At 32.9% G+C, this 23,736-nt stretch overlaps 1 protein-coding gene across 6 annotated transcripts in view; it reads left to right on the top strand.

Annotated features, from left to right (window-relative positions):
* The window catches only part of tutl (immunoglobulin superfamily member turtle), a 128,570-nt gene that overhangs the window by 45,161 nt on the left and 59,673 nt on the right, over window positions 1-23,736 (top strand). For all 6 annotated transcript variants that reach the window (XM_089218634.1, XM_089218633.1, XM_089218639.1 and 3 more), the window contains exon 2: window positions 4,145-4,185. The gene's annotated coding sequence lies outside the window, so the exon portion shown is untranslated. The remainder of the gene's footprint in view (window positions 1-4,144; window positions 4,186-23,736) is intronic.

The following is a 23,736-nucleotide window of genomic DNA, read 5'->3' on the forward strand; positions in this document are numbered from 1 at the left end:
TGATAATTACATACAAATACTTTATGAACTCACTATAGGTACCTATCGTATATTCGACGTAGGTACATAATCATAAATATTATGTATACACAGACGCGCACACACTATGCGGCATATCGATGATAATAATAGAGCGTTGTTTTCGCTTTCGAGTTATCGCGTGGAACGGCCACGAAAACCAGCTGGAGAAACCGATGCGAATCTGCGGACTACCGATTAATTCTGCATAATATCATAGTATGTATATACAAATATATACATGGATATACGGAATATAATTTTATAATATTATGATATTATAGTGACTCGCGTGTAGATAATTTCAATCGAAAATCGTGTGATTTATATAATATTATAGTTTACGTTCACATGCGTCGTAGTGCGGGTGGGCGTAGAGCGCGTAAGCGAAAGAAAAAAGTACTCTCCAAGTTCAAACGAAAACGGTTCGCACTGCCGCCGAGAATATTGCAGCCGTCGAACGTACAGGAATAATAATAAATAATACGTATTTTCATACTGTCGTTATTTAATATTATAATATTTTTTTGTATCGTTTCGTCGAACGCGTCGTACATTGCATAATGAAGGTATATAATAATATATACATATAGTACAATATACTATGCACACTCATAAACATATTCTATTATGTACAACGATAGACTGTGTGCGTGTATATATATATTATATATATAAATGTATCATCAACCCCTTCGCCGCCGACCGCTGTGACTGATTTTCGTTTCCTGTTACGAAATTCATATTTATTACCATTTGTATTATTATCGCGATATCGATTTGGGCCGTCGTCGGCGAATAATGCGAGACCATTAGCTGCAGAACGGAGCGGCCAAGACGAATGGTTGTATTATATTTTATGTGACGCACACACCACCGCCACCACTATAAATTATATATAACTATTATGTACCTACCTGCTATATATATATATATATATATACATATACTCTATACATATATATATATATATTTGTTGTATTTTATGTGTATACTTTATATCTATACCAGCTGTGGTACCTATTATATACGCTTTTAGACGTCACTGTGTTTATAAGGGACGGCTTAGCCTTCCGCTTAAACCCTTACGATCCCAGCTAAGACGGTTTACTCGATTAAGTCTGTGTTTATGTATATATATACAATTTAATGTAGCTGCGATGACGTTCTTTGAATTTTTTACTTAATTGTATTACAGCGTTGCGCGAAATCATTACTTAAATGCTGATGCAATATGAATTTCTCACGATTTAATCGAAAACCGAAATTATTCATAATTACCGTAAGCATATATACCTATATATTATATTGTATGAGTTGGTGCATCGCCAAGGAAACATTTTTATTGTTCACTCTGATGTATATGTTTAAAATGTTTAAAACATTTTATATGTTTTTAATAATAATCTACTCATGCACTAAGTTAATCGTTGCGGTGTTATAATTTTGATAAAATAAATTTATAAACATTTGAACAAAGTAAAAAATGTATAAATTTACATCTTACTTAAAAGTGAATCCTTTTATTTCATGTATAATTTATAAGGCCGTAATATTATAGGTAATAAATTATTACCTATATCATTGCTAATAATACTGCGGATATAGCGAAGAAGAATATCACTAGTAAAACAATAATTAATTTCAACCAGAGAGCTTACACTATCTCTCTGTTTGTATGTAAATAATAAATATAGGCATAATAATTATAAATAATATCTTGATTTCGTTTGTTCGTTTACGCACAGAAGCGATATCCGGCTTGCGGCGCAATATTTGTGCAACGCATCGGACTGGACTTGTATTTGCATATTATAACATAATATGTACATACGTCGTATAGTATGATTTATAGAAATAATAATAATAATAACGTAAAATCGGCTGTGGCTTATACCTTCATATAATATGTACAAACACACAATAATAATAATAATATTTCGGCGTGTGCGTACGCTCGGTGGTGGTGACGGTGACGGCGGCGGTGGTTCTGCAGATCACGCGGCTCAGAGGAAACAAAATTTAAAACTCGTGGGGGCGGAACGACGCGCACCGGAACCCTTTTGCCTTAGCTGCTCGCCGCGGCCGCCACTTCCGGTGAGTCGCCGCGTGTGTGGTTTGGAGTTTTGTACACATACCGCGTCCTTGGACGGACGGACGTCCGAAAGCGGCGTTTCCTCTCCCCATGCGTATATGTAGTACATTAATGTATGTATGTATATAATTCTAGGCGGCCGCGGTGATTATTTTCGTCGGGTCGGATAGAGGTGAAAACGGAGAGACGGAGAAAAACCCGTAAACGATTTCGCCACCCGTCCGTATGTATAAAATATATAAATACCCGACAATCCGCGAGTTCTCTGCCAACAACCGTTAACCTACATAATAATATTTTATAGGCGCAGGCGACTGAATGGTTCCTTCTATATAATACGCATTTCCCTTTCCGCCGCAGCACTCGATGGTGAGGTCGCTGAAAATCCAACCAACTGCGCCAAAAATCTGTTCTTTTTGTATCATATATACAATATACACACACGATATATGTATATATATATTATATACTCCCCCGCGGTATAATAAATAGTCGGCGTCATTCTCGTCCCATCTTTACGAGCCGTTTTTGCCAACGTCGTATACGCACGTTAATAATATTATACCTATAGGTGCACCTATATGTATATAATATATATACATTAACCCGTGGAATGATTTTCCTGTGCACAGTTATAATTATAATGGGTCATGTTAATTGATTTGGTAACAACTTTTTTACCGTTTATTCATATTATACAAAGTTTTATCGTACGTTATAAAATCGTAATGGCCTAATAAAGATTTGACTGGGTATACTGCAGCGTGCGTATAAATGTATAATATTCTCTAAATAACTTTATTGGCATGTGTGTGTGTGTGTGTTTGTGTGCATTTTTAATTTTAAATATGATTTTCGTTCTTATAAATATCAAACGAATCTAATATAATTCTCAAAGAATTTTCTTTCTGAAAAAAATAAAATTTAAAATAAAAATTTCTTCTGACCGGAAATGCATTAGAAAATAAGTCAAGGGTAGTCTAACATAAAAATAACAATACAAATAATCATATATATACATATGTATAAGCTGCCAGAGAGCTAGACTACATCATGTTATAGCTTTTCATTTCGTGTAAATAGAAAAATCTGTCAGCCACCTGTAGTAATAGTTTTTTACCTCACGTTCCTTTTGTAGATATTTTCTTTTATCTAAGAAAAATGTCCATTAGACTGGAAACCTTTTTATGTAGATAAAAAAATACTTTAATTTTATTTAAAATCCATTCGATCATAAAATTGACAACAAAAGGTTTTGTATGTACCGAAGTATATACAGAGCACTATAATTTAAATGTCCTCGCATTCTAGGAATATTTCGATTTTTTAACCTAGTTGACATTATTTTTTCGATTGTATACCATCAATCGAGTTAAATTATTATATATAAACTAGCTGACCCAGCCACGCGTTGCTGTGGCTCAGTAATTATAATACATTGAATCAATTTTTTACTAAATCTTTGGTACAATCAAATAAATATTTTCTACAAAAATTTAAAATATATTCATTCACATGAGATTGAAAATAAAACGTTTCGCCAAAATTTAAAAATAATAGGTAAAGTATCAAAATATTGAAATTAAGCACAAACCAACATATTATATGTTATTGAATTTACATTTTATTCATCTTATATTAAATTATTGTTTGTAATCAGTGAATTACTTACAAAATATATTAGAATATTAGATCTATCTTCTATAATATAGAAGATACTCGTAAGTTACAACTAATAATATGAATTAATTGTAAAACCTAAACTATAGCTATACTTTTATGCACATTTAACTTTAACAATAATATGTACAATAAGTAGGTATATATGTTGCTATATTGAGCAATTCAATTTTGATGTTCTGTCAGCCAGTTAAATGTCCATTATATATTACATAATAATTATATTGTGGGTATTTCATTATGAAAGAATTTTACATAGTCAAATCTGTATTCGGATATTCTGATCTAATGGTTTGTGTCGTATTTAAACATTATTTATGACGAATTTTCATTTTTTTCTTTATGTTACAGACGTATCGATTTGGCCGTGGATCGTTACACCAGTAGAACAGGTAAGTGTTTTATGATATATCATTTATACATTATTTAAGTTTTTTGGTTTGGAAAAATACTTACACACCTACAAATAATATATTACCAATTGGAATTGAAATCTTTTCGAAGAAACTCAATACGACGAAACGGTATAAAGGACGTATAAAAACGTATTCGAGACTTGATTAAATGCGCTTCACCCTCTCTCTGTTTAGGTGCGCATACGTCTAGGAAAATGTTTTATCGTCTCAGGTTTGCACCAAGTTTATGGTTTATCGGGTATATTATATATATATATATATATATATATATATATATATATATATATATATATACACACACACACATAGGTCCTATGGTTATAATGCAAACACTTCAGCAGAGGCCCATAGACCATTTACGAGCCTTTTATGGATAAGTATAAAATACATGCAGACATAATATATATTATATCCCAGTGTGCGTGTTTTATTAAAGAAATGACAACAGTAGTGTATAGCAGTGAGTATCAAAACGATTTTATAAAAATAACAATATTTAAGTCTTAAGAGGGAATATTTAAATGTTCATATTATTTGGAAATCAACTTAATTCACTAAAAAAATATAATTATACAGTTTTGTCTCAAAAATCTGTTTAAATTAATGTACGTTAAGATACCATTTACAGTATTTACACATGGATTTAACTTATAGGTGGATTATTCGATGGCGTATTGGTATATCGTCTACATTGCGCGCGACTAACATTTTATTAACTGGTGTGTATTATAGGTTTAGAAGTTTAAAAAAAAAAATGTCGATATTTGAGAAAAATAAATGTAGACTGTAGTATATATAGTATACGCATGTGTATTATGAAGCTTGACTTCAGAAGGGTTAGAAATAATTATTGTTTTCTCGCGTGGACGTGTCAAACTATAGACGATAATAATAATATTATATTAAGTGTGCTAGTGAGGAAATACAAATTGTAAACGAATTAATTATCGTAATACAATTACAGAATATAACAAAATCAAATGAGAAATACCTGTACATGTACCTAGTCTATAGAAGTACATTCGTTTTAGTGTGCTGTGGTAGGAGGAATTAGAAAGTGGACTATTGTTTCAATGTGTGGGAGCAGTGATTCTATATGAGTGGTGTAGTGTGTATGTGGTGTGTACGTGCGAGTGTGTGTAAACAATAATAAAACGACTATGTAGTGGTGGTGGAGAAAAGGGAGAAACATATAAAGCTTCTCTTCTCACGCCCGAAAGAGAAGGACTCGTTCAATTATCGGCCCATCTCTCGGTTTAATCTATTTTCCACGGGTTTCTCATCTTCTTCTTCTTCTCCTTCATCTTTTTCTTAGTTCCACTCGTTGTTGCCTCATATCCCGCACCACCACCTTACTCACTGCAGACGTGAAAGTTTATACTCTATCCAGGGTTTGTGCGTATATGTGCGTGTACGGTTGGAATAAAATTGAAAGTGTATGTATATACCGGGTTGACGAAGAAAAAAAATTGGACGTGACCGAAATCAGCACGAGAGACTTACTCGGTTTGACACCGGACTTTCTTCCATCCCTACGTATATAATATATATATATATATTATATACATACACGCGTGTAGTTCCACGAACGAATTACGTGGACACATCCATAGAGATTATTATCAACTGTCGGCGCGGGAGAGTTTCCTGTATAATATTATACACTTTTTTTTATTTATTGACTTCGTATAGGTATTGTTTTACGAAAATGATATTAACCACATTATTGACAGAATACATCAATCCGCAGAAAAGTATATAACGCGTCACATAAAACGTGTTTAATATTATAGTTTATAGGAACCTTTAACACAAAACCGAAAATTACGTTTTTAAGTTTTTTGAACGATTTTGTTGGCAGAATTTTTCGCTTTTTCTGATAGTTGTAGTTCAATGAATGAAATGTTCAATGACTCAGATAAAGTACGTGCGGTTAAGTCATTATAATTCTTTTCTATTGCTTGAATCGCAAAATAAAGTATGTGTACTTGGAAAACATATACAAAATTTGCATTTCTCGACACAATAATTTACCTCATACGATCATATACACCCCGTTCCTACAACTATTCAAAGTTGTTGTCAACAAAAACAAACTAACGAACATTTCATAGTAAATAAAATATTACAATATTATTCAACCGAATTTATAAGACGGGTAAAATAACATTGAAATTAGATTACAACTGCGCTATCAAATGTCTCCGTTCAACTATAACGCCATAAACCAATAAACAGAAAAATAAATGTCGAGATTATTTGAAGTGTCTAAAAATACAACCAAACAGTGTACCGGTTTGAACATCATATGATCCTACGCAGAATTATTCTTAAAACATAAGTAGGGGTACCTATGATAAATATCTAAAAAATAATAATTAGGGTCCAGCTTGACTCTTACGAGTCAGGCACTCATATCCGTATGCGATTTACCTAAAAACTCACTACTTAAAAATATTCATAATTTATTGTACTTACAGTTTTTAATTTCCTTTTTTCAATTAAATTTATTCGCCTATAATTATAATTCGGTATATATTATATTAATTAGAGTTACATAATATACCTACCAACGCTGTGTTACAAGCGGTTTATACATTTAAAAACAATTTGATTAGTAAGATTTACTTTTATATAAGAAACTTTGATTACCGAAAGTCATGTTTTTTGAGTTGAGTCACTATGTGTTGTTTCATGGTTCCAATAGTGCGAATTATAATATGGTCTTGTCTCACGAACATTTTCGTGCGTTGTTTGCTTTCCACAATAAATACGTAGGTATTTTACAATTACGTACACAATATAAGTATACATATAATATAACTAAATAAGTCAAAAAAGTCGTTTACATTTTCTTTTGATGTGTTATTATTAAATCAATAGTTGTACAAGGTCTTTTATATGTTTTCCTTTTACATAAAACGTTTTACACTTAGATCTTTCCTTGTTTTTGTGACTATGTCGTAATAATAATTTATCAAACAAAATCGTTTTACATTATATTATAGTGTATTCGAATCCTTATACACTTCCCTATTATGTGTGGTTATAATAAAATGTACCTACATTGTTTTATTTTTGATTTATGAATTCGTCTTAAAAACACACACACATATTATACTCGTATGACGTAGGTATATTGTATTTATCATGTATAAATATACATGGTTTACATAGTATTTATACCGTATGCTAATAATAATAAATTTAATATGTAATTTATTATAGTAAGTTAAAGTAGATATCGCCTATTATATCAGACTTGAAATATTAAGATTATATTATACTATACTACGCGTTTCAAGAATGAAAAACATTTTAATTACTGCTATTTAAAAGAGCACAATATTTTGTAAAACGAAAGATAATATAATTTTTATACGATGATTAAAAAAAGAACGAAAGAGACTTACAACTCGAGTTAAATACATGAAATGCTTCAGCGTAGACATTTTGGGTTTCCAAACAGGAAACACAAAATAATGATGCACGCCGCGTGTTAAATGTAGAAAAACTAAAAACCAACGATTTTTTAAATCCCCTGGAAAAAGGAAACTCTTTTAAAGTCAACGTTGTTATTATATGATGTTGAACGTAGAACGGCTGTACCTCTATACGTACGTATGTATAGCATAATGGATGTAAAGGGAAAAAAAGACGAACAAAATAATGAAAAACAAAAAGAGGATTCATTGTACCTATAATACATGATGCTTTCCAGTCAATGGAAAACGAGAACAGTGTATCGAGCGAGAAGTGCGTATGTATATTGTGTGTGTGCGTATGTATATATATATATATATATATATATATGTTTTGTGTATATTTCTCACGAAAGGCTCTCTGCCACCAACCCGTATCGTGCAATGGTAAATGATCTTCTACTTTCTTCTCCCTTCCACTAACCCGTTTTTATTTTTATTTATTTTTCGTTTCGTCCTTTTCTCGTTCTCGCACGCCACCATCGTCTCACGGCTATCGTTCTGGAGGTTTTTTTTTTTCTAGTCAACATCGACCGACGACGACACGGGTTTCGTCTGCGCGTGTATACACATCAGGCGACATTCACCCTCCCCGAGGCGCAAAGGAGCCGAAGGGAGCGCTCTGCGCTGCCGCACGAAACGACACCCGGGGGACCGTTCGAATGGGACTTACGTGATGGACTTTCGAGCTAGCGCGTGATCAATCATCTCTCAGACGCGACGCGAGCGCACGCACGCACATGTAATGTATGTGTGGGTGTGTGTGGGTGTATTTCATTGTATAACAATAATAATATTTTCCCAGACCGTCGACTATCCATCCCTCTCAACTAAGCAAAGTACAACTACCAAATCACAGGGGCCTACCTGAAAATTTCAACCAGAATTAGATACAAAACACACATGCTCCTTGATCTCTCACTCCCCTCGTGTTTGTCGAAAATACTAGACTGCACCGACGGTCGTACCTATAAATCATATGTATATAATACCTATATATTATTCAATATCGTATAGTATAAAAATAATAAGTATATAATATAATACCATATACCGTCTACCTCATGTATAGACATTGTATTATACTGCAGGGTGATTCTTCTGCGGCTAATACAATGTTTGCAGGGCCAAACGCGCTAACACGTTAACATTTGTTTTTAATTAGTGCCGAAATACAATATAATATGTAATATGTATTTATATATATTACGTACACCTACATCATTTAAATATACACATATACACACTGTGTATATCACAATACACGAAGCAGACCAACGGCCGGTCGAGGCATATTAATGTTTTGTTTATGTTAAACAAACCGTTCAATGAATAAATTTAACCAGAGATCCTGCAGGAGCGAGCGCGGCCCGGGGGAGATATTGAATTATTTAAATTGGAAACACATTTTCCTATACCTATGTATATGTATTATGTATACGAGTGCTATAATACTAGTACACTACGTAAATTCACAAGCACCACACACACACATATATATATATATAATATACATCTCAGAGAAATGTCGTTAATTTCTAACGTAAAATCAACCGTCGATCGGTGTTTCAACGCACAATGTAATATTGAAACACATTAACAATATATATATATATATATACATATATGGCTATACATATAAGATAATCGATACAAATAATATTATAAGCACAAATTTACCATATATTCAACCGCAAATAATTACGATACTAACTAACGATATCCAGAGCATATCACCCGTGATATTTATATAGATCAATAATATTATAAATATTATTATTACATTGATATTATTTCATAATCTAGTCTGTTATAATATAATATTTGTTTTCCAAAGTGGTCGTCTATGCAGCGTACGTAATAACGTTTCATCGATATCACGCGTATAAATTTTCTGTGGTTAGTTTTACCATGTAAATTTGTATAGTTTTACACTTTTACATACATACACGCCTATAAAATATTTTTATATTGAATCATCATATAAAATCAATAAGTCATTTTTGAAAATATTTCTTTTTTTTTGGTTGTTTTCGGGATTTGTTTTGCTCATCGACGTCCAATTTCTAATAATGATTATAATATCGAGTGGATATACATCTATAAGTTTAATTATGTGTAGCCTACAGTGTACATATATTATAATAGGTATACATAAAATACAGGCATCTGCGATCGTTCAGGTTTTATAGTCAAACAAACATTTTCGTCCTGCAATACAAATCATTGTGGGTTTTTTTTCGGAAAGTTTTACCAACAATCGAACGGAAGTAATAATAAAATTGTAAACCGCACATTATTATTTGAAATAATAAACGTTTACTATTACAGTTTGGAGGAAAAAACGCGTTGTTACATTAGATTAGGTACCTATTAAAGATATATACACATTATACATACATACATACATACATACATACTTACATATATATACATATATACATATATACACATATATTTATAGTTTTACGAGAAATCGGTTTTCGAATAAAAGTTTTGGAAAAAGTTGGATGTTTTATAGAACGTGTAAAAATGCTCACACTGTGTTCTCAGAACTTTTTTATTGCTTTGTTATTTATTTTTCTAGGTATGTTATTTTATTGAAATATTGAAACATGCAATACTTAACGTTGTTTTTATCGTTGTTCAATCCGTTCGAGAGATTTAGAGTTATTATATTTTAAAATGAATTAAAATAAAAGTACAAAAATAACAAACAAATACAATATATAATACATATAAGGGCATTGGCCATCACTGTTTCTATAAAGATAAATCTTACTCGACATCAATAAGCACACATAATATTATCGTTTAAATTTCAAAAGTGTAATTTCCAATGAAATCCACGATAATATGCTAGTATCTAATATTGTTATATCGAATTTTGGTTTAAAAACATTTATTTTTTGTCAAAACATTATTTCGTGTCGTTCAAATAAAAGTTGTGGATTTTTATTTTATTGTTTCACATTGGTATCGGTCATACTGATGTGACTCTCACCGGATATCCAGTGACCAAAATCAATATACATAATACACCGTGTACATCACGACGCGGTGGTCAGACACCCGCCGACGATCAACAACAATAATAATGATGATAATAATAATACCACACACACAAACGCGTGACTCGAGTTCCATGTAACACAATAAATAAATATAATGGATCTATATCCATTCCACACCTATTCTATTCAATGTACACACAATATAATTTAAAAATATGAACTGTATAGATCACTCCGATGTCCCATTTATTTATTATTATAGTCGGCGATCGATAAATGCGATATGGTATTATATTGTGTACACCCCAGCTAAGATACGAACGCGCGCGTGGTGCATGGTTGTTGTTGTTTTCTTTCGATGAAAACCGCGGAGACCATTTTTCCAATTTGATACTAGAAAAACATACACGTGAATAAACATGATTGACGCCCGTGGTAATATTTGTTTACTAACCGTGTGTGAAGAGACGGTGGCGGCGTCGACGGTTGGTGTGGCGTTTTCGAACGCGTGAGAACGTGAGACAACGCGTTACACACCGTAACCGCCGCCGCCCAATTCGTCGATAATGCTCACACGATAATCAGTGGCGTCTTCTGATCCCCATAGAGGGGATGAGGAGGCGGAATAAGAGGCATTTCCCTTGCGTGTTCGCCTGTATACAATGTCTTTTTTTTTTCACTTTGCAAATTATAAATTTGTCATTATGTATCTAAATTAGAATTTGTATTACAGCTGAACATTTTCGCACAACATTTTTACCAATAATATCATATTTATTTTAATATAAAAATAGTTGTGTGTTTATATCATATGTACGCTTCGCACTTAGAAAATTGAATTTGCCCTCCCTCACCATCTTAAAAAATTTGTCTAAGGATCCACGGTCGAATACACTCTACACTAAACCATATATTACCATATACCATAGGCCATAGGTAATATGATATTGTTATTTATTACGTGTGTCCAGTACTCCAGTATGGTATTAGTGTCATTAGTGGCGGGTTTAGAGACGAAAGTAAATATCCGATTGGTCGATATTTTCTCGATTTTTTCTCCTATCCCGACCGGGGAAACAGCATTTGAGAAGATTACGAAAAACGGAAATGCCACAAGATCTTATTATACTAAACTATCGGATTAAACATATAACTATATAAGTACGATGTAGTTAGCGATACTCCAAAGTCCAAACTATAACTAACTGTCGTCCCTTATGCAGATATTCGATTATTATTTCGAACTTTTTCCTTTACGCATATAATATAATATGTATTATATAAGTATACTATAAGTAGGCACATATTTTATTTTATTAATTCTAATAAAACATAAAAACGATATTATAATTTTATATATACTTGTACAATGTACAATATGTGTGTCATTGCTCATCAGTCATCACTATCTATGAGCGCCATTTGGGAAGAGATGTGATTAATACCGCTAGTTTTAGTAACCTCCATAATCTATGACCCCTATCTGATTAATTCTTATTTTTGTACGATATAAACTATAAAGCCGTTATAATAAATATGTGATAATAGTAAATAGGGTGGAGGGGGTAGCTAAAGTTACTCATTATGTAATCCATAGACTAGCTGAAAAAATATAGGGTTATAGCATTCTCAGTTTTTTTCACAGAATTCGCATCGCACCTCTAGCGTCTGATCGCATTTTGCCATTTTTCTATACAAACAATTCTAGTAAAACGTCTCTAGTGATAAAATTATTTTATTATAAGAATTTACAAGTACCCATTAAATGTAATGTATATGTGGTGGTGTGTTTTTTTTGTTTTATTTTGTTGGAATTACATAGTCATCATAGTGTATTGGTTTCCTTTCACGATAGTACGACATTATTAACTATTAATTGAAAATTGAGCTCCATAACTTCAGTGAAAAAAAATATCATTAAGTGCGGCGGTCCATACCCTAAACACTCGACGAACTGCAGCATCACGCCCTGTTACTTGTATAGTAACATAATAATTATATATACTCTTTTCTAGTGTGAATTATGTACCCTACTGAGGTAAAGGTCGATTATCATGAAATTAATCGACCCAAGTCAAAAAATAATTTTTCTACTAAAAATCGTTGCATATAAAATTATTATAATCAAACATAAACCCTCCGTGACTGAGTGGACTTATATATAATGCTTCATTGTTCCACTATTGATATTTTCTTAGCATTTATCACTCCACCATATTTTAATTTTACGAATTAATTAATCGCCCGAAACATTAAAAACACCATATTGTACATATTTTATGCGTGTAATTAATAGTATAATTACTATTGTACATTAAATTCAAAGACTTATAGCTTCATATGTAAGTTTTTGTACACGTCAGTCGTTTTCTATGCTACTACAATAGACTCAGCATTGTCTATGTATATGCCATATGCGTGTAGCATATATTTTACTAGTACTTGACATTTATAAATTATTGTTTTAAACATACCTATTTAACGTGTCGTGCCTCCAACACTAAATTGTATAAACAGCATCCACAGTTAACAAAAACATAAATATTTATGGACCGTTTATTTCCATTATTAACGACAATTAAGTAATTATTATTATGGTGTCTGTTTTGAAAATTTGACGTTTCTAAAAAACGTCTTCTGTTTAATTACGATTCGCTTAACTGCCGGTATATCAGTATAATAATATAATTACAAAATGTTCATTACCTGGTTACAGTATAAAATCTAAATTATGTTCAAAAACATTTGTTGGACTGTTGTTTCACGATTAAAAAATAATAATAATAAAATAGATAAATGAAAACGATCTACCAAATATTGAGATTGGTTATGATAATAACTCTCGTGTATAATAATGTTTAGGATACACTTTTCACGCTTATATGTCAACAACGCAATTACAACTTCTTCTTAAACAAGTGGTCTGTCGACTTCAAACGATACTTATGACAACAAGTAGGTATACGCCATTCGAAGGAAAAACATTGTCGTGCAGCGGTTTTCGAATAAACGCACCAGATAACAGCAGCAAAGATTTTAAAAGGCTTGTTAAGCGCTTTATTTATTCGGTCGTGTTTTATAAGAAACACTTATACCAAACATAATTTATTTATGAAGGTTATAAATCGTAAATTTAAGACAACTGTCAGATTTTGTTCAAATGTTAAATTACTGTTTCTATGCCAAGTGAAATTATATCAAATCAAAAGAAGAAGTAGGTTTTTATTATTTTATAAAGTGCGTAATACCTCAATTATTATTATATCAATGATGCAATTATAACAGTAATTTAAAATTATAATGAATTAGTAATAAAACATTAATTTCAAACGCTCGATTGTCAACGACTGCTTTGTTTTCCAATCAATTCTTATAAAGTATTATATTCAAATGTGTGACTTCAGTTCTAAACACAATAACTTGAAATTAAAATTATATTTGGTTAAATGGTGGGTGTTTTAAAATTTAAAATTTTCTAACTTTTGTATCATATTAATTTTGTAAATACTGTAAAAACGTAAACAACGTGACGTTAGGTATTAGCTTTACTGTTATATTCTTGTAATTTATGTCGAACGATAATTGTTTACTGGCATAGTAAAGTGTTTTTTTGCTCATTTAAATGATTTAAACTTGTGCGCGAAAATATGAAATTAAAAGTATATACTTATGGCTTTTAAAATTGTATTAGTCTCAATCGGGTACATATTACATATCCTCAGGTGTTCGCGTTTGTGTGCTTGTACTGTTCCTCGAGTATTATAAAAGTTCAAAGGTTTTTTTTCTATAAAATCCAATCTAAGAAATAAACGCACTTCACCTGTTTCGATCAACTTGATTTCCGTGCTATCGACTGTCGTTACCGGATATCCGCTTTCCAGACAAAGGTCTCACTTCACTATCGATATTATAACTTTTGTTACTCGGGGGCATTTCGGAGACTGTATATCGTATAGTGTATGTGTATCTATACTGCTTGGTTCAGAATCGCAAATGTTCATTTTCCCATATGTGTCATATGCATTTCCTGGCTTTTCATCGAACAGTACGTATACATGATTCCAATTATGTTTTTGGTATTCATCTAATTTTAGATTTTTAGTTAGTAAAGTAGGTACCTAGTATACAATATAACAAGACTAAAACGATGTAAGTTGAATAATTCGGGATCTAATATATTGTATTATATAAACATGACGAAGTTATACATATTATACATTAGACAGTTACACGGTTGATTAATGTTATATAAAATATTAAATATCAATTGTCCCAAAGCTCATCTAATATGATAATATCTATAAACGACACACATATATTCGCGATGTGTGGTGTGTGTGTATAATAATGAATATGCTTATACACATAAAATTAAAATGTATAAGTCTAAATTTCACTATAAAGAGATTCAAAGCACCGGGATGGTGCGATTTAAATAAATAAAAGTGCTTTATACAGCTATACGTAAATGTAGTGTGCTAATTTATACGAAACAATTTAAAAAAATAATACATTGATACATAATACCTACCGCGGCATGCCAAGCTAAATAATTATCAAACCATAAAAATTTAATCAGTACGCAGAGCAAACGGCTTGTTATACCTATGTATCACTTGTTAGTTTATGCAATACTATAATTTATATACTATTATTTTTTATTATACACACAATAGACCACGGTGGTGCAGTAGTTGTCGGTAAAACGGGATGAATGGCATGTCTATTCGAGTATAATAGTATATACGGGTCAAGTGGATTTCCACAGTATTTCTTGGGTTTATAAAATACGGTTGTATGGAAAATTATTTGAATTATTTGTGTACTCTATATTATGTAAATAATACGCGAATGCAGAATAGTAATGGAAAACTGCAGCCTGTAGTTACTAGAGAAAATGGGAATTATTTTTTATTTTGTAATTGCGCGCGCGTGGTGTATTATTTATTTATATATTTAAATGATGAATTGCCAGTATAACTGAGAGCTATAAACACGTTAACATAAAGCAAAACAAAAGCGGAAAGTAAAAAAATAAATAAAAATACCAAAGAGTGTTTAAGAGGAATAAACCACGAATGAGGCGAATATCGCGAGCCTTTTATCAGCGTATGTACCTGGGCGTATAATATTATAACATAATTATATGCACCTCTCACTCACACACACACACATATATATATATATATATAGGTTCAACTGATACTCAACTATACCTACTTTGGTACGTGTTAATATGACGTGCATTACTGCAATATTATTATTATACTGCTCGTCGTCTGCAGTGCTATGTGTAATGTGCATTATGCATTTCTTTATAATTATTAGCCCTGTAAAAACTCGTTAACGAGACGAACTAAAAACGACGTTTTATCGTTGATCCGGCAACAACATACGAGTATGAGAGTGTAAGCCACACAAGTATTATTATAATATGTATATATTATGTTATAAGTTATAATATACCTTCAGCAGCGGACATTCTTCTTGGGCGACAGATTCCTTAGTGGTTTTTGTAATATGGTATAATCGAAAATAAAACCATCAAGCGCACATTAGTGTTTGCAGACTGTCGGACGCTTGTTAAACATTTTTGGATTTCACTTTTTGATTATTCCTCGTTGAAAATTATAATGCCAACTTTTGAGGACAGTTTTTGTCAGGTTCCAAGTTTTTATGCAACTGTAGTCTGTAATGCCAACTTCGTGGTATTGTTGGAAATTGTTAAAATCTCACTTTTTGTACATTCAACTTTGAAATAAACTTCGCACTAAAATTTGTTATTATTTTCACATTATTACGCCACAAATTTATACTATTAACTTCATAACTTAACATCATATAATGATAACATTAAATAAGTCACTCCTAAACCTAATAAAAATAACTGTACCATGTACTTTACTATTATCGAAATTATATAACACCTATATAAGATAGCCATAAATATAATATATATTTATTTATTGTAATTAATACGACTAAATGTGTATTTACAATAACACATTTTGTACCAATGTACATTTTCAATAAGCAACAACAATTTGAAATAGAACAATAAATACAAAAGGTCAATAATATAAGTAGAACCCAATTTCAATGCTTCAATCAGTCTGTTCCTAGCAGTATTAACTACTGTCTCATACAGTATTACAGCGTATTCCGTTCAGTGCTAGTTACAATAACTGAGCATTAACTTCGTTACGTTGGCCACTACTACTTTTTGTGATATATTCAATTAATTCTGTTTTATGCAATTTAAAAATCATTTATGTCTCTTAAGTAATCCTTTGCCCCGAGTTGATTCACCCGGTGGATTTTCATCTCCTAATAATCTCACCTCAAGAGAAATCACTAAATTTAGCCTAGCTACTGTACACAGGTAAGAAATTATATTGAAATATTTATCCAGCGTCCAATAATATAAACAGTAAGATCAGTGATCACCAAACATTCTCATCCGCTATTTATTCTTCAACTATGCAGTTTTTAGAATTTTTAAATATATTTAAAACCCCTATTTTCAAGTTATCGATTCTTTTTAAACTACCTGTAAAATGATCCGAAATAGCCCTGTAAGGGACTATAATAAATTCGGATTTAAATGAAATACCTTTTAATACAATGTGAATTGCAAGTATTTTTCCTGAAGATTTTAACGAATCAAAATCAAAATCAAAATTTGAATAAGTAGTTCTGTCGAGGTTTATATCACCTTTAAAAACTACAGATTCCAAGTAATCAATTAATTCATCATCATAAATGAAAAAATAGTGGTGAACATACTTGGTCGTCGTGCTGTATATTGTCGTTATTGGATTGTTTTTGTAAGATATTCTAAGTTATTGTGCTAGATTCTTTGCTTACCTATACTTACCTATGTACTGTACTACTGTTTAATATCACAATAATATTCTAAACTCGACTGGCCGTGCGTGGTGTTTTAAGGATTTTTTTTTATCAAGCATTGTTATACATATAATATATTAATTATACCATCTCTTTTCTTTTTCACGATTCCCGCCCTACCACCCCCCGTCATCAAACAGGTCTTCGCCATTAATATTATTAAATAGAGCGTCTAGTTTTTCATCGCTAAGACCATATTTTACTAGTTTAAATACAACGAGCACAATATTATTGTTATGCGAATCGCCGGCAGAATATAAATAGTACGAACCGGTGGCGCGGCGGCGGCGGTCTGTGAATTGTACAACCGCGAGCAAGCGCAGTTAACTGTGCGTCGTCTGTGGTGCAACCGTCGTCGATTTCGGTCACGGTCGTAATTAATAAGCAAATTACTGTCGACGAAAGCGCGCGTGGGCGCGTATAGGTATACAAACATATTATAATATATGGGCACCGATCCTATGCGAACAGCGACCATCACGAACGAATCGTCATAATAATTAGGTATACAACGGCCTGTGCCAGTGCGTGAATGTTGTAAATTTGTTAAATGTATATTCAAATATTTTAAAAATATCTAAACAGCATCCACGTCATAAATCAGCTCATTCTCTGTTATCAAACTTTTGCGAATCATGTGATTATTTTCGTTTTCGAATAATATACCTATTTCGGATGCGTTTTTTACGACTGTTCGTGCAAACAATGGCTTCAGTTTAGATTTATATTATTTAGGTATGACTTTGCATTGCGTTTGTCTCTCGTCGTCGTCATTAGCCGAGTCTGTTCCACGACACCGTTACGAATATTATATTAAAGCGTCGTCGTCGGTAGGTACCTATCGTACGATATATTGTTATAACTAATAACACTTAAACCACATTGCGATGGCGGCGTCGAGTGAGTTATTCGGCTGAAGTCCGCTCTCTCGGGTCTACACGCCGCGCGATATTAATTATTATTATCACAACGCCACGCGATGCGTATTATAACATTGTAATATTCACACCACGCATGATATATATATATACATATATGAGTAAGTATGTGTGTGTGTGTAATATGCATAATATGGATAACGCAATCATATTATATATACATACGACAGATACATAATATTATGATACACACTTGATCGAATGCCACGTAGGGGCTATATTAGTAATGTGGCATCCCCGTATAATATATAACAACATAACATTATACGCTGATTATTAACGGTCTCATATAGGTCGCAAGGGTATACAAAACGACAATATTGTTCAAAGGCTCTCAGAAACGGACCATGTCCATATTATACATTTGTATTATAATAGTATAACCGATGAGAGTTATTACTATAGCGGCGCAATCGGGATGTTTTCTTGAAACGGTCCAATTAGACATTTATTTATTTTTACGTTTGAAAATATGAACCTATAATTATATAGATTATTGTGATCATATATTGTATGAAATGATTATGATTAATTGTTATCTAGGTTTAACTGAATATTTTTTATCAACAATGCACTTATATGCTACCGGCCCAATTGGAATGTCGGATGGGTGATGACTGATGAGGATTTTTACTATAATTTCGCCGATCGCGATGACCGGAACTATTTTTTGCTTTCCGATAGCTTTTTTTTTCGATACTGCGGTTTATCAAAAAACGATACAAACTTTTACAGAATTGTGGATAACCCGCCATTCCGATCAACGTCCATAACTGTACAAGACAAACAATATCGTCACACACAGACCTTCGACTGCTGATCGCACTGCGGTTGTTTCAGACGGTTCACTGCGTATTTAATATTATATTATTTCACACGTCTCGGTCGTCTTTTCAAAACGAGTGCTTCGAGTATCGTCGGAGATAGGCCTCTCGTGTACGCTAAGCTGTGGCCGCGTAACAATGACGCCCACGACAAACGTTTCGTCCGTGACAGTGTCGATAACGATGATATTATAATAATATAATAACAGCCAGCCAGCCACCCGCAGGATTTCACCTCGGTGAGTCCTAGGTGTTTTTTTTTATTCGTTTCCTTTCGACTAACCCTCTCCCCTCCCTCCCTCCCGATAGGCTCTCACCTTGGGCACTTTCCACGACAACACCACCGTGTAGTATAGGTGCGCTCACAAAAAATATATCTATACAATAATAATATTATTATGTATAATATTATTGTGGTCGTTCGGCTTAATCTCCCGCCGAGGTTCGGATGACTCGGACGGTCTAAAGAGTTTTTTTTCCCGCCATCTCTCAGTGACTGCGGCGGTGTGTTCTCACGCGTCTTACCGACTGTAAACACACACACACACACACACATATATATATATATATATTATATGTACAATATACGTACCTACGCGAAGAGGAGAAAAAAGTGAATTCTTATCCGTAGTGTGAGAGGGAGAGAAGGATTGATGTTACCGCAGAGAACCGGTTTATTGACCCGAGTGTTTGTGGCCGATGCTGCGAAACTGGTTTGCTGGTTACAAACATAATATATATAATATTATCATTATATTATTATTATTATTATTATTATTATTATACACTCTATCCGCCGCCGCCATCGCATCGACACCGGCGTCGTTTTGTATACACACGCACAAACGCTTTGGACTCGGAGACTGTGAAGCCCGAGGCGTAACGGACCCAGTAACCTTGCCCGTGAATACGAACGTCCGCCGGCCAAGCGAATTCCACACGTGTATGCAACAACAACTACCACGGTAATATTATTATACCACTTTACACACACATGCACGGTATTATCGTATATATTATATCGTCCTGCGACCCTATGCGCACTGTTATGCAACTTTGGACGTGTAGCGCATCGTCCGTGGATTACGCCATTACTGAGGTACTCCTAGCCCGCGGCTGACCAAGACACTCGTCGCAAATAACCGTGTGGCGTGTGCAATTTTAATAATAATATCATTTACAACCGTCTGATCGTAGCACGTGGACGACGTATGCAATACCGGAAACAGTGTTGTGATGACGGTACTATAATATTATTCGGCATACCCTACTACGCGCAACGAATGATTTTGCACGTAATATGTTACACATTTTGAAAAGTCGAGAGAGTTCGTCACTCGGGGAAAACTCGAGAAAAACCTAGTCGATGATGATTCAAGCTTCACGTATTTTAATTCCACGTATCCGAAAAATAAAAAGTTATCCAAATTTAAACACGACGATGAACAAAACAATGCTAAAATAAAAATACCCAGGTATCGTAATTTAAACTTTGAATATTGCTATTCCATAATATACCTACTGAAAAGTAGTAAGAATCGAGTTACTACATTGTTCGTTGCGCATCGTTCACTTTATTATGGTAGTTATAATAATATTCTAGCAGACGGGGCCACAGGACGATCCGGTAAAGATTATATCATCCGGTGGGCTACCACCAATTATATATATATACTAGTGTACTACCAACGCTTGGGTGTGAGTGCGCGCACACTATAGAAAAGACAATATGGCGCAATTCGAATCGACGCGAAAACTAATCCTTAAAGCCGTTCTACGGTCCGTTTTAATATCTAATATTATATAATTGTCTCGGACTGCAAGCTTTAAGTGGTCGCTATAATACGCTACATATATACATATTACATATTATATCATATATACTTAGAGAGAGAGATACTAATACGTTCCCCACAAAGCCACTTCCGTGTTTTATAATACACTTATATTGTATCGTTATTAGTGTTATAATACGCAAGTCGAACTTTTTAAAGTTTATTGTTACGGTGTAAAAACCGCGTTCTCTGGTATTAGGATTTATATTTATAAATGGCTGTATTGCTGTAATTAAGACAAACAAAACAGAAACAGCCGACGAAACCGAAAAAATAAATAAAAACAACGCGTCGAATAGAAGACCAACATAAGCTTGGAAGCGCGGCTTCAAGTCTATGCCAAACAATGGTATACGATATGGTGTAGAAAAATTCTCAAGCGACATATAAGGATACTCAACTGTACGCCATCTTGGCCGTCTCACGGATGAGACTTACGTTTTTATGATTTAATAATATGATCTATGAGAGTATGATTTCGTCCGGGAGAGTGTGAGAGCGTCAAAAAGTCGACCGATGGAGAAAGAGGTATGAAGGGCCTAGCGAAATCGACGAATGTTTTTACAATAATGGCGGAAGATCACAGTTGGTGGTGGATGCACGTTGCAACAGAGGGTGAAGAGGGAGATTTGGACTTTTCCATTATTTCTATACGCGGGCACTGGGTGCGCTGTGTGTGTGTGTTGATGGAAAGTGTGGGGCGGAATAAAAACTCAGTTATATATTAAATAATTTCCGCCCGACTTTATTGGATTTCAAAGGCTTTTTTTCCAAGCTGAAAGAATTATTAGAAACGTCCGTAAATATTTTCTCTTCTCTCCTTCTCTTATTCTCTCTCACCCTCTCTATCTTAATATAGACCGTCGTAATGATATTATATTATTATATACGGAAAGTTTATCGAGAAAAACAAATATATCACACAACGGGAAATCTATCAGGTGAAAGTATTCCTCTAGTACCTACCTAAATGGTTACATACTGCAGCATGATATGGTATATATTTTTACGCAAGATATACTTATATATACGGTAATGTGGCCCCGCTTAGTATTTTGAGTTCAAGGCTTTCAATGACTTTAGTGAAATTTTTTTTAGTATGATTATAATATTTTTTTTAACTTTATTCTTTTTACAATTCCGACATAGGTAGTTTGAAAATTAAATATTAAGGTTCAGTAAAATAAAATGTGTTATTGCGATTGCGATTTGTACTTATCATGCGCTAACCGTCTGAATTACCATATTTACATAAAATGTATTATTTAGTTGCAGTAGTTGAAAAAAAAGCTATGAATATATTTTATATTCATTCATTGAGCGTGTTAGGCGCTACTGTGCAGATATGCTCGGAAAAAAAATAAAGAACGATAGTTAGTTTTTTCATCAGTTTCAACACGAAAATAATGTTCACGCCGTATAATATTATAATATATTAGCCGCGGTATACCATAACGATTACTTGAAATGCCTACTAACGAATAACAATAATAATGAGACTTTGAATTCAATCTTTCGACGGTTAACACAATAACAATACGACTTGTACTATATTATGTAAAAACAATGTAATCAATGTCAGCCAATGGCCACCGCTGCCGAGGATTATATCTAATAAAAAAAAAAAAACTTGGACATATATAATATACATTACCACTAAAAATAAATAAGTATAAAACTAAATTGTATTGTAATAATGGTTAATCTTTGAGTACATTCGTAACGTCAATGTTATAAATTATAATAATGTATTATGTTACGAATAATAACATTATGATATAGATGTAAAAACCACTTAGGACTTGGTGGGTGGCGCTCGTAATATGCAAAAACGTCCATAGCCATAAAAATATGACATACCTATAACCAACGAGTAGACTACTTAATATACAGATACCAACAAAACTTAATTTTCAGCCGTTTAATAGATGTAACATATTATTAATACAATACTTATGTCACTGTTTACATTTTACTCGGAATATAACGCAAAGACACTAAAGAGATGATGTTTATAATTTATTATAGTGTGTAAAATGTCAAAAAGTGTTTCGATACGTTTTAGTGTATTTATACATATTATGTTGAAAAAAGTGTATCGGTGGGACTTGACAATCGCTCGTTTAAATTGTTATTTAAACTGTCAATATTCTCCTGGATACACTTTGAAATGGTGCTTAAAACGATTCAAAAAATTCGTAATAATAGTACAAACAGAGTGTGATATAATATTATTGCACTTTTGCCACTGATAAATATTGTGTCGCGATCATTACCCAAAGTGGACATCAACATTGTCTTAGAGAATAGTATAAAATATATGATACGTTTTTGTCCTCCGGAGACCAAAGTACGCGGCTGGCAATTACATAACAATTTGTATAGGTACCTATATAGACTACCGTCGGGAAAACTCGTCGAGAGTAGCGCGCGTGTCGGTAGAGCAAAGTGTTGGGCCGTCTGTTTTTCTTTTAACTCAAGTAAAGGTATAGAACGATAATAATATTATTATGTGCTTGGTATAC

The sequence above is a fragment of the Diuraphis noxia genome, unplaced genomic scaffold (assembly GCF_037042655.1).
Source record: "Diuraphis noxia isolate RWA-SAM2 unplaced genomic scaffold, SU_Dnox_SAM2 contig0002, whole genome shotgun sequence".
Taxonomy (NCBI): Eukaryota; Metazoa; Arthropoda; class Insecta; order Hemiptera; family Aphididae; genus Diuraphis; species Diuraphis noxia.